The following is a 15,367-nucleotide window of genomic DNA, read 5'->3' as shown; positions in this document are numbered from 1 at the left end:
AATTTCATTATGGACAACCAAGAAGTCACTGTTGATCATGCAGGTCGACAAAGTTCTCAGAGGATATTAATTTCAAAGCAATTTGGACCTCTCCCAAACATCCAGAGAAGATCCATTCATGAAAATTCTTCATTGCAAATTATCTAGGATTGATTATTTATCATGCAGCTTGACAAACTTCTCAGAAAAATCTAAATTACAAAGAGGTTAGGTATGTCTCCTGACAATTTGAGGGATCACTTCATGAAAATTCTTCAGACAACCAAGGAGTCATTACTGATCATTCTGGTATCCAAACTTCACAGAAAATCTCCATTGCAAAGCAGTTAGGAATCTCTCCTCACAACTGCAAACAATATGTCACCAATGGTAATTCAGTGCAACAATTTCTCAGAAAAATTCCACTGCAAAGCAGTAGGGAATCTCCCGTGACAATTCAGGGGAGACCAGTTCCTGAAAATTGTTAACTGCAAACAAGCAGTCACTAATGATGAGTCAGTGAGCAATAGTCTCACAAAAATCTAAATTGGAAAGCAGTTAGACATCTTTCCTGACAATTCAGGTGAGATTGGTACGTGAAAAAAAAATTCATTATGGACAACCAAGAAGTCACTGTTGATCGTGCAGGTCGACAAACTTCTCTGAGAATTTTAATTTCAGTTTGGACCTCTCCTAAACATTCAAGGAACATTCGTGAAAATTCTTCATTGCAAACACCATTACTGTCATTACTGATCATTCTGGTATCCAAATTTCACAGAATATCTCCATTGCAGAGCAGTTAAGAAACTATGTCCCCAATTCAGAGGAGATCAGTTTGTGAAAATTGATAACTGCAAACAAGCAGTCACTGATTATAATTCAGTGCAACAATGTCTCAAAAAATCTTCATTTGTGATGGATGGCGTAGGGAGTAGGGAGTATTAACCAGGTAATGTTGTATAAGAGTTTTGCTAGTTTGCTGTCTGCATTGATTCTGGTGGGATGGTGACTTCACTCGTAACCTGAGCCCAGGAGGGAATTGGGGGGCCAGGTGACACCTTCTGCCAGGGAAACTGGACAAAGGCTGGAGGAAGAGCCGGGATGTGTGGCTGGGAGGGAGGCCCAGAACCGGGTCTGGGCTCCCTATCCCCCAGGAGGGACCTGACTGAAGGGTTCTGGTTTCCATATCTACAAGCTCTGTTTTAGACTGCGTTCCTGTCATCTACTAAACCTTCTGTTTTACTGGCTGGCTGAGAGTCATGGTGAATCGCAGGAAGTGGGGGGGCGGTTGCAGGGCCCTGACTCCCCCACACTTCGTGACACAAAGCGGTTAGGAAACTCTCTCCCCAGTTCAAGGGAGAACTTTTCCTGAAAATTTTTAACTACCTCCCTCTGCTAAGGAAACCTAGGGCCTAGCTGTGTAGCTCAGAGGGTTAGCAAAGCAGTCTTAGAATGCAGGGGGTCATAGGATCAAATCTCATAGGGGTCTTGTTAGTGGTCTCAAACTCACAGTCTCTTCATCTTTCCTCTGCCAAGGTAATCTGGAGCCTGGCTCTGTAGCTAAGGAGGTTTGACTAGTGGCCTTGGAAGTCAGGGGTTGTCATTTCAAATCTTGTAGGGGCCTATGTAGCAGATTCAGAATCTTCTCATGGATGGCTTGTTTCTCTTCAGTGTTAACCTATATCTTCCCTCTGCAAAAGGAGCTGGGGCCAGGCTCTGTAGCTTGGGGGCTTCAAGCAGTGTTCTCCAAATGCAAGGGTTATCAGCCCAAATCTCATGAGGGCCTACATAGCCATTTCAGATTTGGAATATCCTTATCACCCCTTCTTACCTGGTAGCTTTGTCTGCATTAACATACCTCTTCCGTCTGCTAATAGGACCTGGGGCCTGGCTCTGTAGCTGAGTGAGTTAGAGCAGCAGTCTTGGAATGCAGACATCACCAGTTCAAATCTCATGACAGCCTGGACTCAGAATCTCCTCCCTGGTGGCTCATCTCCCCTTCCTAAGTAGCTCATTTCGCCTCAGCATTAACCTACATCCTCCCTCTGCAAAGGGACCCAGGGCCCAGTTCCAAAGCCCAGGGAGTTAAAGCAGCAGTTTTGGAATGCAGGGGTCACCAGTTCAAATCTCTCAGGGGTTAATTAATTAATGCTCTCAGATTTAGAATCTCCTTAATGGTTGCTAGTATCTCCTCAGTATTAACCTCCCTCTGCCAAGCCAATCTGGGGCCTGGCACCATAGTTCAGGGGGTTAGAGCAGTAGTCTCAGAATGCAAGGGTCACCAAGTCACATCTCATAGGTGTGACTGTGTACCGGTCACAGACTCAGAATCTCCTCTCATCCCCTTTAGAGGGAGCTCATTTCTCCTCAGCATTAACCTACAACCTCTCTCTGCAAACAGACCTGGGGCTCAGCTCCATAACTCAGGGGGTTAGACCAGTGGGCTCAGAATGCAGGGTTCACCAATTCATGTCTCGATGGGGTCTGGATATCAGTCTTGGACTTGGAATCGCGTCACTGGTGGCTAGTCTCCCCTTCCTAGGTAACTCTTGTCAGCATCAACCTACCTCCTCTATCTGTTACGGGGACCTGAGACCCACCTCCATAGTTTAGAAGCAGGGCCGACGGGAGCGGGGGGAAGCCGGTACAAATTACCGGGGCCCGGCAATCCCCCCGTCTCGTCGGCCCTATTTAGCCAAACTGCACTTCCTGAGGGGGCCCGAAAAAAATTGTTCACCAGGGTCCAAACCTGCTCTCGGCAGCCCTGTTCAGAGGGTTAGAGCAGTTTCTCAGGACTCTCAGGCCTGGCCTCCCTCAGCACAGCTAAGTCTCCCCTGCCTCCAGGTAGGCCCTGAGTGGCGCTTCCTGGAGTCCCACCTTTGAGAGGTTTCTGGGTGACTCCCCTTCTGAGTCTCCGATGTGGGTCTCCCTCCTCCTCCCGATCTGCTATACACAAACTCATCAGCCAGTACACCCCCACTACACAGCTCTTTAAGCTTCCAGTCCACTAACCACATCTTAATGTCTGGAGGCCAGATATCATACAGCTCCTCCAACCCCACCAGGTTATACACGTCCTCGAAGGTACTGGCTCCTGCGCCATTTCCCCATTTACAGAACTGTTCCCCCAGCAGGCTGGAGACCTCCTCGTAGGTGATGCCTGAGGTTTTGCGTGCACCACGGAATCCCTCGTTTTTTCGCTGGCAGTCACTCACTGCAAGGCGCCTGCACTCGCACCCAATTGTCTACAGGGTGCATCCTGTACTACTCTGCAACCATGGTGTCACAGACTCACAGGTCATGCCCACGCTTGGCCCTGTACGAATCCTGGGGGGAACCCCTTTCAGTGTGACAGCCCATCTCTGGGGTCCACTCTGTCTCTTGGGGGAATTAAGCCCCTCCACCAACTAGAACCGCACCTCGCTGAGCTTTATCACGCTTATACCTCTGGGACTCCTCAGGGAGTCCACTCACTCTGGTCCTCGGGACCTCCACTCACAGACGGAATAAAGCAGCCCTGTTCTTTAGACCGGAGCCAACATAAATCAGGAAGTTTATCTGAACACAGCACAGGAAAGTCTCAGGACTCTCAGGCCTGGCCTCCCTCAGCACAGTATAGCTAAATATCCCCTGCCTCCAAGTAGCTTCTCTGCCTGCTCTGTCCCCACAGTCCAGAGACCCTGAGCTTTCCAGCTGGGCATCCCAGATCACAGGCTCCAACTGCTCCTCCCCTATCCTTTGTATTCCGTCCCAGGTAAACAGGTAGCTCTTGCTTCAGTCCTTACACGTAGGATCCTCTGCCTGGGGCAACAAGGAGGGGTGAGCCCTACGCATAAGAACCCTAATGCCATATGGCTTACCCTTCGAGACCGTAAGCCCTAGGGAACAGAGCCCTAGATATAATACCCCATTCCCTAGGGCGGTGAGCGCTCCCCATAGAAATGCGAAGGCTTACTTCAATTTGCCTAGCCATTGGAAACCTAAACCTAGAGTGGGGTCCTCGGCCCACACAAAGCCTACCCTAGTTTGGAAACTGTACCTCTATGAACCCTATCCCTATTTCTGTATCCCTAGCCCTAGTTCTAAGCTCCTAAGCCTAGCTCCAAGTGACTTCCCAATAGGAACTACACTGAACCGTAATTAACTTTGCTTGGTTTGTAATGTTCAAGAAACGATGATTCAATTAGCCATGCATCACAAGCAGTAATCAGGACAAAGTTCTGGTTAGTTAAGATTAACAACCAAATTACCCCCTAACGCTGACCGATTTCGAACCGCTTAAACATGAAGGTTCCATGAGAAACATTTTCCAGAAACTTTTTCTTCGATCTCCGAGTACCTGTGAAGAATTAGCACAGTAGCCTAAAGGTTTGAAAATGAAGATCCCATTACAGCAAGCACGGATCAGTAATAAGTCTTCTTTTTTTGTGACATTCACTGGCCGATTTATCCCAAAATGCTGAGGATGGAATCCACATTGCTTTAGAAATGAAGAGTCTCAGCACGGATGAGCACCTTCCATCCGATCGCGCCCACATAGGATTCGTAGGGCATTAAAATGGGGCTTCAATGCGCAATCTGTCACAAGCACTGATCAGGACTGGAGTTTGCTTTCTTGGCACTGTTCACGATCCGAGCTCCTCCCAGTGATCAGGAACGGTTTCCTAATGGCTTTACATGTGGCGAGTCCATGCGGTCCCACATAGTATCCGAAAGGCTTTAAGCTGGAGAATCAGTGAGTACTTCATCTCAAGCAAGGCTCAGTTATGTTTTGCTTTGCCTGTCATTTTGGACGAACCTCTAATGCTTGGGAGAACCGCCCAACTGATGTGAAATTGAGCTGCTTAGAGAAATGTATCACCCGTGGTGCTCAATAAGGAGATTTGCTTTTTTTGGTAATGTTCATGGGCCGATCTCTTTCAAATGATTAGGACAGTATCCTAAGAGCTTTAAAATGAAAGTTCCGATTAAAACTTTTCCAAACAATGATCAATAATGGTTTTATTTGTTTGGTGGTAATTTTCGAGCGCCAATCTCTTCCAAATAATCAGCAACGTAACCGAATGGTTTTAAGGAGAAGATTCCCAGAGAAATTGTCCACAAGCTCTGACCTGTTATAACTGTCTCTTTAATTGTCATTTTCCCTTGCCGATTTTGTCCCAGCTGCTTGAGGGAAGTCAAATTGCTTTAGAAGTGAGGCGTCGGATCAGTAATGAGCTTGCTGTAGACCACCGAGCCTTATAACGCTTTTCTCTCCCTTTGGGCTTTTCTCTCCCTCAGGGAGTCTACTGGCTCTGCTCCTCGGGACCTCCACTCACAGAGGGAATAAAGCAACCCTGTTCCTTAAAACGGAGCCAACATAAAACAGGAAGTTTATTGAGCATCTGAACACAGCATAGGAAAGTCTCAGGACCCTCAGGCCTCCTTTCGCACATTATAACTTAGTGTACCCTGCCTCCAGGTAGGCTCTCTGACGTCTCTCTTCCCACGGTCGAGAGACCCAGCGCTTCCTAACTGGGCAGCCGAGATCACAGGCTCCAATCGCTCCTCCCCTAGCCTTTGTGTTCCGTTCCAGGTAAACAGGGAGCTGGGGCCCTCTTGCTTCAGCCCTTCCACGTCGGAATCCCTACGGCACGTGGAAGAAGGAGGGGGGAGGGGTACGCATAGGAAATCTTACGCCATACGGCTTACCCTTCTAGACCTTAAGCCCTAGGGAACAGAGCCCTAGATATAGGACCCCCATTCCCTAGGGCGGTGCGTGCTCCCCATAGGGATTCGAAGGCTTACTTCACTTTGCCTAGCCATTGGAAACCTAAACCTAGAGTGGGGTCCTCGGCCCACAACAAAGCCTACCCTAATTTGGAAACTGTACCTAAAGGAACCCTATCCCTAGTACTAGTTCTGTATCTCTAGCCATAGTTCTAGGCCTCTAAGCCTAGCGAGAAGTGACTTCCCAATAAGAACTGCACTGAACCGTAATAAAGTTTGCTTCGTTTGAAATGTTCAAGAAACGATGATTCAAATAGTAATTCGTTACAAGCGGTAAACAGGACAAAGTTCTGGTTAGTTAAGTTTAACAACCATATTACCCCCCCCCCCCCCCAAACACTGACCGATTTCGAACCGCTTAAACATGAAGGTTCCTTGAGAAACTGTTTCCAGCAATGATTTTTTTTCTAGTAATCTTTGCTCTCCGAGTACCTTTGAGGCATTAGCACAGTAGCCTAAAAGTTTGAAAATGAAGAGCCCCTTAGAGCATTCACGGTTACGTAATAAGTCTTCTTTTTTTGTAACGTTCACTGGCCGATTTATCCCAAAATGGTGAGGATGGAATCCACATTGCTTTAGAAATGAAAAGTCTCAGCACGGATGAGCACCTTCCATCCGATCGCGCCCACATAGGATCCGTAGGGCATTAAAATGGGGCTTCAATGCGCAATCTGTCACAAGCACTGATCAGGATTGGCGTTTGCTTTCTTGGCACTGTTCACGAGCCGAGCTCCTCCCAGTGATCAGGAACGGTTTCCTAATGGCTTTACATGTGGCGAGTCCATGCGGTCCCACATAGTATCCGAAAGGCTTTAAGCTGGAGAATCAGTGAGTACTTCATCTCAAGCAAGGCTCAGTTATGTTTTGCTTTGCCTGTCATTTTGGACGAACCTCTAATGCTTGGGAGAACCGCCCAACTGATGTGAAATTGAGCTTCTTAGAGAAATGTATCACCCGTGGTGCTCAATAAGGAGCTTTGCTTTTTTTGGTAATGTTCATGGGCCGATCTCTTTCAAATGATTAGGACAGTATCCTAAGTGCTTTAAAATGAAAGTTCCGATTAAAACTTTTGCAAGCAATGATCAATAATGATTTAATTTGTTTGGTGGTAATTTTCGAGCGCCAATCTCTTCCAAATAATCAGCAACGTAACCGAATGGTTTTAAGGAGAAGATTCCCTGAGAAATTGTCCACAAGCTCTGACCAGTTATAACTGTCTCTTTAATTGTCATTTTCCCTTGCCGATTTTTTCCCAGCTGCTTGAGGGAAGTCAAATTGCTTTAGAAGTGAGGCGTCGGATCAGTAATGAGTTTGCTGTAGACCACCGAGCCTTATAACGCTTTTCTCTTCCTTTGGGCTTTTCTCTCCCTCAGGGAGTCTATTGGCTCTGCTCCTCGGGACCTCCACTCACAGAGGGAATAAAGCAACCCTGTTCGTTAGATCGGAGCCAACACAAAACAGGAAGTTTATTGAGCGTCTGAACACAGCATAGGAAAGTCTCAGGACTCTCAGGCCTCCCTTCGCACATTATAGCTAAGTCTCCCCTGCCTCCAGGTAGGCTCTCTGCCTTCTCTCTCCCCACAGTCCAGAGACCCTGCGCTTTCCAACTGGGCAGCCGAGATCACAGGCTCCGACCGCTCCTCCCCTCGCCTTTGTTTTCCGTCCCAGGTTAACAGGGAGCTCGGGCCCTGTCGCTTCAGCCCTTCCACGTCGGAATCCCTACGGCTCGTGCAACAAGGAGGGGTGAGGGGTACGCATAGGAACCCTTACGCCATACGGCTTACGCTCTTAGACCTTAACCCCTAGGGAACAGGGCCCTAGATATAGGACCCCATTCCCTAGGGCGGTGCGCGCGCCCCATAGGGATTCGAAGGCTTACCTCACTTTGCCTAGCCATTGGAAACCTAAACCTAGAGTGGGGTCCTCGGCCCACACAAAGCCTACCCTAATTTGGAAACTGTACCTAGAGGAACCCTATCCCTAGTACTCGTTCTGTATCTCTAGCCATAGTTCTAGGCCCCTAAGCCTAGCGAGAAGTGACTTCCCAATAAGAACTGGATTCAACCGTAATAAAGTTTGCTTCGTTTTAAATGTTCAAGAAACGATGATTCAATTAGCAATTCGTTACAAGCAGTAATCAGGACAAAGTTCTGGTTAGTTAAGTTTAACAACCATATTACCCCCCCCCCCCAAACACTGACCGATTTCGAACCGCTTAAACATGGAGGTTCCTTGAGAAACTGTTTCCAGCAATGATTTTTTTTCTAGTAATCTTTGCTCTCCGAGTACCTTTGAGGCATTAGCACAGTAGCCTAAAAGTTTGAAAATGAAGAGCCCCTTAGAGCATTCACGGTTAAGTAATAAGTCTTCTTTTTTTGTAACGTTCACTGGCCGATTTATCCCAAAATGGTGAGGATGGAATCCACATTGCTTTAGAAATGAAGAGTCTCAGCACGGATGAGCACCTTCCATCCGATCGCGCCCACATAGGATCCGTAGGGCATTAAAATGGGGCTTCAATGCGCAATCTGTCACAAGCACTGATCAGGATTGGCGTTTGCTTTCTTGGCACTGTTCACGAGCCGAGCTCCTCCCAGTGATCAGGAACGGTTTCCTAATGGCTTTACATGTGGCGAGTCCATGCGGTCCCACATAGTATCCGAAAGGCTTTAAGCTGGAGAATCAGTGAGTACTTCATCTCAAGCAAGGCTCAGTTATGTTTTGCTTTGCCTGTCATTTTGGACGAACCTCTAATGCTTGGGAGAACCGCCCAACTGATGTAAAATTGAGCTTCTTAGAGAAATGTATCACCCGTGGTGCTCAATAAGGGGATTTGCTTTTTTGGTAATACTCATGGGCCGATCTCTTTGAAAGGATTAGGACAGTATCCTAAGTGCTTTAAAATGAAAGTTCCGTGACAAACTTTTGCAAGCAATGATCAATAATGATTTAATTTGTTTGGTGGTAATTTTCGAGCGCCAATCTCTTCAAAATAATCAGTACCGTAACCGAATGGTTTTAAGGAGAAGATTCCCTGAGAAATTGTCCACAAGCTCTGACCAGTTATAACTGTCTCTTTGATTTTAATTTTCCCTAGCCGATTTTTTCCCAGCTGCTTGAGGGAAGCGAAATTGCGTTAGAAGTGACAAGTCGGATCAACAATGAGTTTGCCTTAGACCACCGAGCCTTATAACGCTTTTCTCTCCCTTTGGACTTTTCTCTCCCTCAGGGAGTCTATTGGCTCTGCTCCTCGGGACCTCCACTCACAGAGGGAATAAAGCAACCCTGTTCGTTAGATCGGAGCCAACACAAAACAGGAAGTTTATTGAGCATCTGAACACAGCATAGGAAAGTCTCAGGACTCTCAGGCCTCCCTTCTCACATTATAGCTAAGTCTCCCCTGCCTCCAGGTTGGCTCTCTGCATTCTCTCTCCCCACAGTACAGAGACCCTGCGCTTTCCAACTGGGCAGCCGAGATCACAGGCTCCAACCGCTCCTCCCCTAGCCTTTGTTTTCCGTCCCAGGTTAACAGGGAGCTGGGGACCTCTCGCTTCAGCCCTTCCACGTCGGAATGCCTACGGCTCGTGCAACAAGGAGGGGTGAGGGGTACGCATAGGAACCCTTACGCAATACGGCTTACGCTCTTAGACCTTAACCCCTAGGGAACAGGGCCCTATATATAGGACCCCATTCCCTAGGGCTGTGCGCGCGCCCCATAGGGATTCGAAGGCTTACCTCACTTTGCCTAGCCATTGGAAACCTAAACCTAGAGTGGGGTCCTCGGCCCACACAAAGCCTACCCTAATTTGGAAACTGTACCTAGAGAAACCCTATCCCTAGTACTAGTTCTGTATCTCTTGCCATAATTCTAGGCCCCTAAGCCATAGCGAGAAGTGACTTCCCAATAAGAACTGGATTCAACCGTAATAAAGTTTGCTTCGTTTAAAATGTTCAAGAAACGATGATTCAATTAGCAATTCGTTACAAGCAGTAATCAGGACAAAGTTCTGGTTAGTTAAGTTTAACAACCATATTACCCCCCCCCCCAAACACTGACCGATTTCGAACCGCTTAAACATGGAGGTTCCTTGAGAAACTGTTTCCAGCAATGATTTTTTTTCTAGTAATCTTTGCTCTCCGAGTACCTGTGAAGAATTAGCACAGTAGCCTAAAAGTTTGAAAATGAAGAGCCCCTTAGAGCATTCACGGTTAAGTAATAAGTCTTCTTTTTTTGGAACGTTCACTGGCTGATTTATCCCAAAATGGTGAGGATGGAATCCACATTGCTTTAGTAATGAAGAGTCTCCGCACGGATGAGCACTTTCCCTCAGATCGCGCCCACATAGGGTCCGAAGGTCTTTAAAATGGGGCTTCAATGCGCATTCTGTCACAAGCACTGATCAGGACTGGAGCTTGCTTTCTTGGCATTGTTCACGAGCCGAGCTCCTCCCAGTGATCAGGAACGGTTTCCTAATGGCTTTACATGTGGCGAGTCCATGCGGTCCCACATAGTATCCGAAAGACTTTAAGCTGGAGAATCAGTGAGTACTTCATCTCAAGCAAGGCTCAGTTATGTTTTGCTTTGCCTGTCATTTTGGACGAACCTCTAATGCTTGGGAGAACCGCCCAACTGATGTGAAATTGAGCTTCTTAGAGAAATGTATCACCCGCAGTGCTCAATAAGGGGATTTGCTTTTTTGGTAATACTCATGGGCCGATCTCTTTGAAAGGATTAGGACAGTATCCTAAGTGCTTTAAAATGAAAGTTCCGTGACAAACTTTTGCAAGCAATGATCAATAATGATTTAATTTGTTTGGTGGTAATTTTCGAGCGCCAATCTCTTCCAAATAATCAGCAACGTAACCGAATGGTTTTAAGGAGAAGATTCCCTGAGAAATTGCCCACAAGCTCTGACCAGTTATAACTGTCTCTATAATTGTCATTTTCCCTTGCCGATTTTTTCCCAGCTGCTTGAGGGAAGTCAAATTGCTTTAGAAGTGACACGTCGGATCAGTAATGAGTTTGCTGTAGACCACCGAGCCTTATAACGCTTTTCTCTCCCTTTGGGCTTTTCTCTCCCTCAGGGAGTCTATTGGCTCTGCTCCTCGGGACCTCCACTCACAGAGGGAATAAAGCAACCCTGTTCGTTAGATCGGAGCCAACACAAAACAGGAAGTTTATTGAGCAGCTGAACACAGCATAGGAAAGTCTCAGGACTCTCAGGCCTCCCTTCGCACATTATAGCTAAGTCTCCCCTGCCTCCAGGTAGGCTCTCTGCCTTCTCTCTCCCCACAGTCCAGAGACCCTGCGCTTTCCAACTGGGCAGCCGAGATCACAGGCTCCGACCGCTCCTCCCCTAGCCTTTGTTTTCCGTCCCAGGTTAACAGGGAGCTGGGGCCCTCTCGCTTCAGCCCTTCCACGTCGGAATCCCTACGGCTCGTGCAACAAGGAGGGGTGAGGGTTACGCATAGGAACCCTTACGCCATACGGCTTACGCTCTTAGACCTTAACCCCTAGGGAACAGGGCCCTAGATATAGGACCCCATTCTCTAGGGTGGTGCGCGCGCCCCATAGGGATTCGAAGGCTTACCTCACTTTGCCTAGCCATTGGAAACCTAAACCTAGAGTGGGGTCCTCGGCCCACACAAAGCCTACCCTAATTTGGAAACTGTACCTAGAGGAACCCTATCCCTAGTACTAGTTCTGTATCTCTTGCCATAATTATAGGCCCCTAAGCCCTAGCGAGAAGTGACTTCCCAATAAGAACTGCACTGAACCGTAATAAAGTTTGCTTCGTTTGAAATGTTCAAGAAACGATGATTCAATTAGCAATTCGTTACAAGCAGTAATCAGGACAAAGTTCTGGTTAGTTAAGTTTAACAACCATATTACCCACCCCCCCCAAAACACTGACCGATTTCGAACCGCTTAAACATGAAGGTTCCCTGAGAAACTGTTTCCAGCAATGATTTTTTTTCTAGTAATCTTTGCTCTCCGAGTACCTTTGAAGAATTAGCACAGTAGCCTAAAAGTTTGAAAATGAAGAGCCCCTTAGAGCATTCACGGTTTCGTAATAAGTCTTCTTTTTTTGTAACGTTCACTGGCCTATTTATCCCAAAATGGTGACGATGGAATCCACATTGCTTTAGTAATGAAGAGTCTCCGCACGGATGAGCACCTTCCCTCAGATCGCGCCCACATACGGTCCGAAGGGCTTTAAAATGGGGCTTCAATGCGCATTCTGTCACAAGCACTGATCAGGACTGGAGCTTGCTTTCTTGGCACTGTTCACGAACCAAGCTCCTCCCAGTGATCAGGAACGGTTTCCTAATGGCTTTACATGTGGCGAGTCCATGCGGTCCCACATAGTATCCGAAAGGCTTTAAGCTGGAGAATCAGTGAGTACTTCATCTCAAGCAAGGCTCAGTTATGTTTTGCTTTGCCTGTCATTTTGGACGAACCTCTAATGCTTGGGAGAACCGCCCAACTGATGTGAAATTGAGCTTCTTAGAGAAATGTATCACCCGTGGTGCTCAATAAGGGGATTTGCTTTTTTGGTAATACTCATGGGCCGATCTCTTTGAAAGGATTAGGACAGTATCCTAAGTGCTTTAAAATGAAAGTTCCCTGACAAACTTTTGCAAGCAATGATCAATAATGATTTAATTTGTTTGGTGGTAATTTTCGAGCGCCAATCTCTTCAAAATAATCAGTACCGTAACCGAATGGTTTTAAGGAGAAGATTCCCTGAGAAATTGTCCACAAGCTCTGACCAGTTATAACTGTCTCTTTGATTGTAATTTTCCCTAGCCGATTTTTTCCCAGCTGCTTGAGGGAAGTCAAATTGCTTTAGAAGTGACACGTCGGATCAGTAATGAGTTTGCTGTAGACCACCGAGCCTTATAACGCTTTTCTCTCCCTTTGGGCTTTTCTCTCCCTCAGGGAGTCTATTGGCTCTGCTCCTCGGGACCTCCACTCACAGAGGGAATAAAACAACCCTGTTCGTTAGATCGGAGCCAACACAAAACAGGAAGTTTATTGAGCGTCTGAACACAGCATAGGAAAGTCTCAGGACTCTCAGGCCTCCCTTCGCACATTATAGCTAAGTCTCCCCTGCCTCCAGGTAGGCTCTCTGCCTTCTCTCTCCCCACAGTCCAGAGACCCTGCGCTTTCCAACTGGGCAGCCGAGATCACAGGCTCCGACCGCTCCTCCCCTAGCCTTTGTTTTCCGTCCCAGGTTAACAGGGAGCTGGGGCCCTCTCGCTTCAGCCCTTCCACGTCGGAATCCCTACGGCTCGTGCAACAAGGAGGGGTGAGGGGTACGCATAGGAACCCTTACGCCATACGGCTTACCCTTATAGACCTTAACCCCTAGGGAACAGGGCCCTAGATATAGGACCCCATTCCCTAGGGCTGTGCGCGCGCCCCATAGGGATTCGAAGGCTTACCTCACTTTGCCTAGCCATTGGAAACCTAAACCTAGAGTGGGGTCCTCGGCCCACACAAAGCCTACCCTAATTTGGAAACTGTACCTAGAGGAACCCTATCCCTAGTACTAGTTCTGTATCTCTTGCCATAATTCTAGGCCCCTAAGCCCTAGCGAGAAGTGACTCCCAATAAGAACTGCACTGAACCGTAATGAAGTTTGCTTGGCTTGAAATGTTCAAGGAACGATGATTCAATTAGCAATTCGTTACAAGTAGTAAGCAGGACAAAGTTCTGGTTAGTTAAGTTTAACAACCATGTTACCCCCCCCCCAACGCTGACCGATTTCGAACCGCTTAAACATGAAGGCTCCATGAGAAACTTTTTCCAGCAATGATTTTTATTCTGGTAATCTTCGATCTCCGAGTACCTGTGAAGAATTATCACAGTAGCCTAAAAGTTTGAAAATGAAGAGCCCCTTAGGGCATTCACGGTTAAGTAATAAGTCTTCTTTTTTTGGAACATTCACTGGCTGATTTATCCCAAAATGGTGAGGATGGAATCCACATTGCTTTAGTAATGAAGAGTCTCCGCACGGATGAGCACCTTCCCTCAGATCGCGCCCACATAGGGTCCGAAGGGCTTTAAAATGGGGCTTCAATGCGCATTCTGTCACAAGCACTGATCAGGACTGGAGCTTGCTTTCTTGGCACTGTTCACGAGCCGAGCTCCTCCCAGTGATCAGGAACGGTTTCCTAATGGCTTTACATGTGGCGAGTCCATGCGGTCCCACATAGTATCCGAAAGGCTTTAAGCTGGAGAATCAGTGAGTACTTCATCTCAAGCAAGGCTCAGTTATGTTTTGCTTTGTCTGTCATTTTGGACGAACCTCTAATGCTTGGGAGAACCGCCCAACTGATGTGAAATTGAGCTTCTTAGAGAAATGTATCACCCGTGGTGCTCAATAAGGAGATTTGCTTTTTTTGGTAATGTTCATGGGCCGATCTCTTTCAAATGAATAGGACAGTATCCTAAGTGCTTTAAAATGAAAGTTCCGATTAAAACTTTTCCAAGCAATGATCAATAATGATTTTATTTGTTTGGTGGTAATTTTCGAGCGCCAATCTCTTCCAAATAATCAGCAACGTAACCGAATGGTTTTAAGGAGAAGATTCCCTGAGAAATTGTCCACAAGCTCTGACCAGTTATAACTGTCTCTTTAATTGTCATTTTCCCTTGCCGATTTTTTCCCAGCTGCTTGAGGGAAGTCAAATTGCTTTAGAAGTGACACGTCGGATCAGTAATGAGTTTGCTGTAGACCACCGAGCCTTATAACGCTTTTCTCTCCCTTTGGGCTTTTCTCTCCCTCAGGGAGTCTATTGGCTCTGCTCCTCGGGACCTCCACTCACAGAGGGAATAAAGCAACCCTGTTCGTTAGATCGGAGCCAACACAAAACAGGAAGTTTATTGAGCATCTGAACACAGCATAGGAAAGTCTCAGGACTCTCAGGCCTCCCTTCGCACATTATAGCTAAGTCTCCCCTGCCTCCAGGTAGGCTCTCTGCCTTCTCTCTCCCCACAGTCCAGAGACCCTGCGCTTTCCAACTGGGCAGCCGAGATCACAGGCTCCGACCGCTCCTCCCCTAGCCTTTGTTTTCCGTCCCAGGTTAACAGGGAGCTGGGGCCCTCTCGCTTCAGCCCTTCCACGTCGGAATCCCTACGGCTCGTGCAACAAGGAGGGGGGAGGGGTACGCATAGGAAATCTTACGCCATACGGCTTACGCTCTTAGACCTTAACCCCTAGGGAACAGGGCCCTAGATATAGGACCCCTTTCCCTAGGGCGGTGCGCGCGTCCCATAGGGATTCGAAGGCTTACCTCACTTTGCCTAGCCATTGGAAACCTAAACCTAGAGTGGGGTCCTCGGCCCACACAAAGCCTACCCTAATTTGGAAACTGTACCTAGGTTCTTACCCACGAAACCTTATGCTCCCAATACTTCTGTTAGTCTCAAAGGTGCCACAGGACCCTCTGTTGCTTTTAACATAAAACAGGAAGTTTATTGACCATCTGAACACAGCATAGGAAAGTCTCAGGACCCTCAGGCCTCCTTTCGCACATTATAGCTTAGTATCCCCTGCCTCCAGGTAGGCTCTCTGACGTCTCTCTTCCCACGGTCGAGAGACCCAGC

The sequence above is a fragment of the Malaclemys terrapin genome, chromosome 10, assembly GCF_027887155.1.
Source record: "Malaclemys terrapin pileata isolate rMalTer1 chromosome 10, rMalTer1.hap1, whole genome shotgun sequence".
Taxonomy (NCBI): Eukaryota; Metazoa; Chordata; order Testudines; family Emydidae; genus Malaclemys; species Malaclemys terrapin.
The sequence above is the reverse complement of the archived record's forward strand: the minus strand, read 5'-3'. Positions refer to the sequence as shown.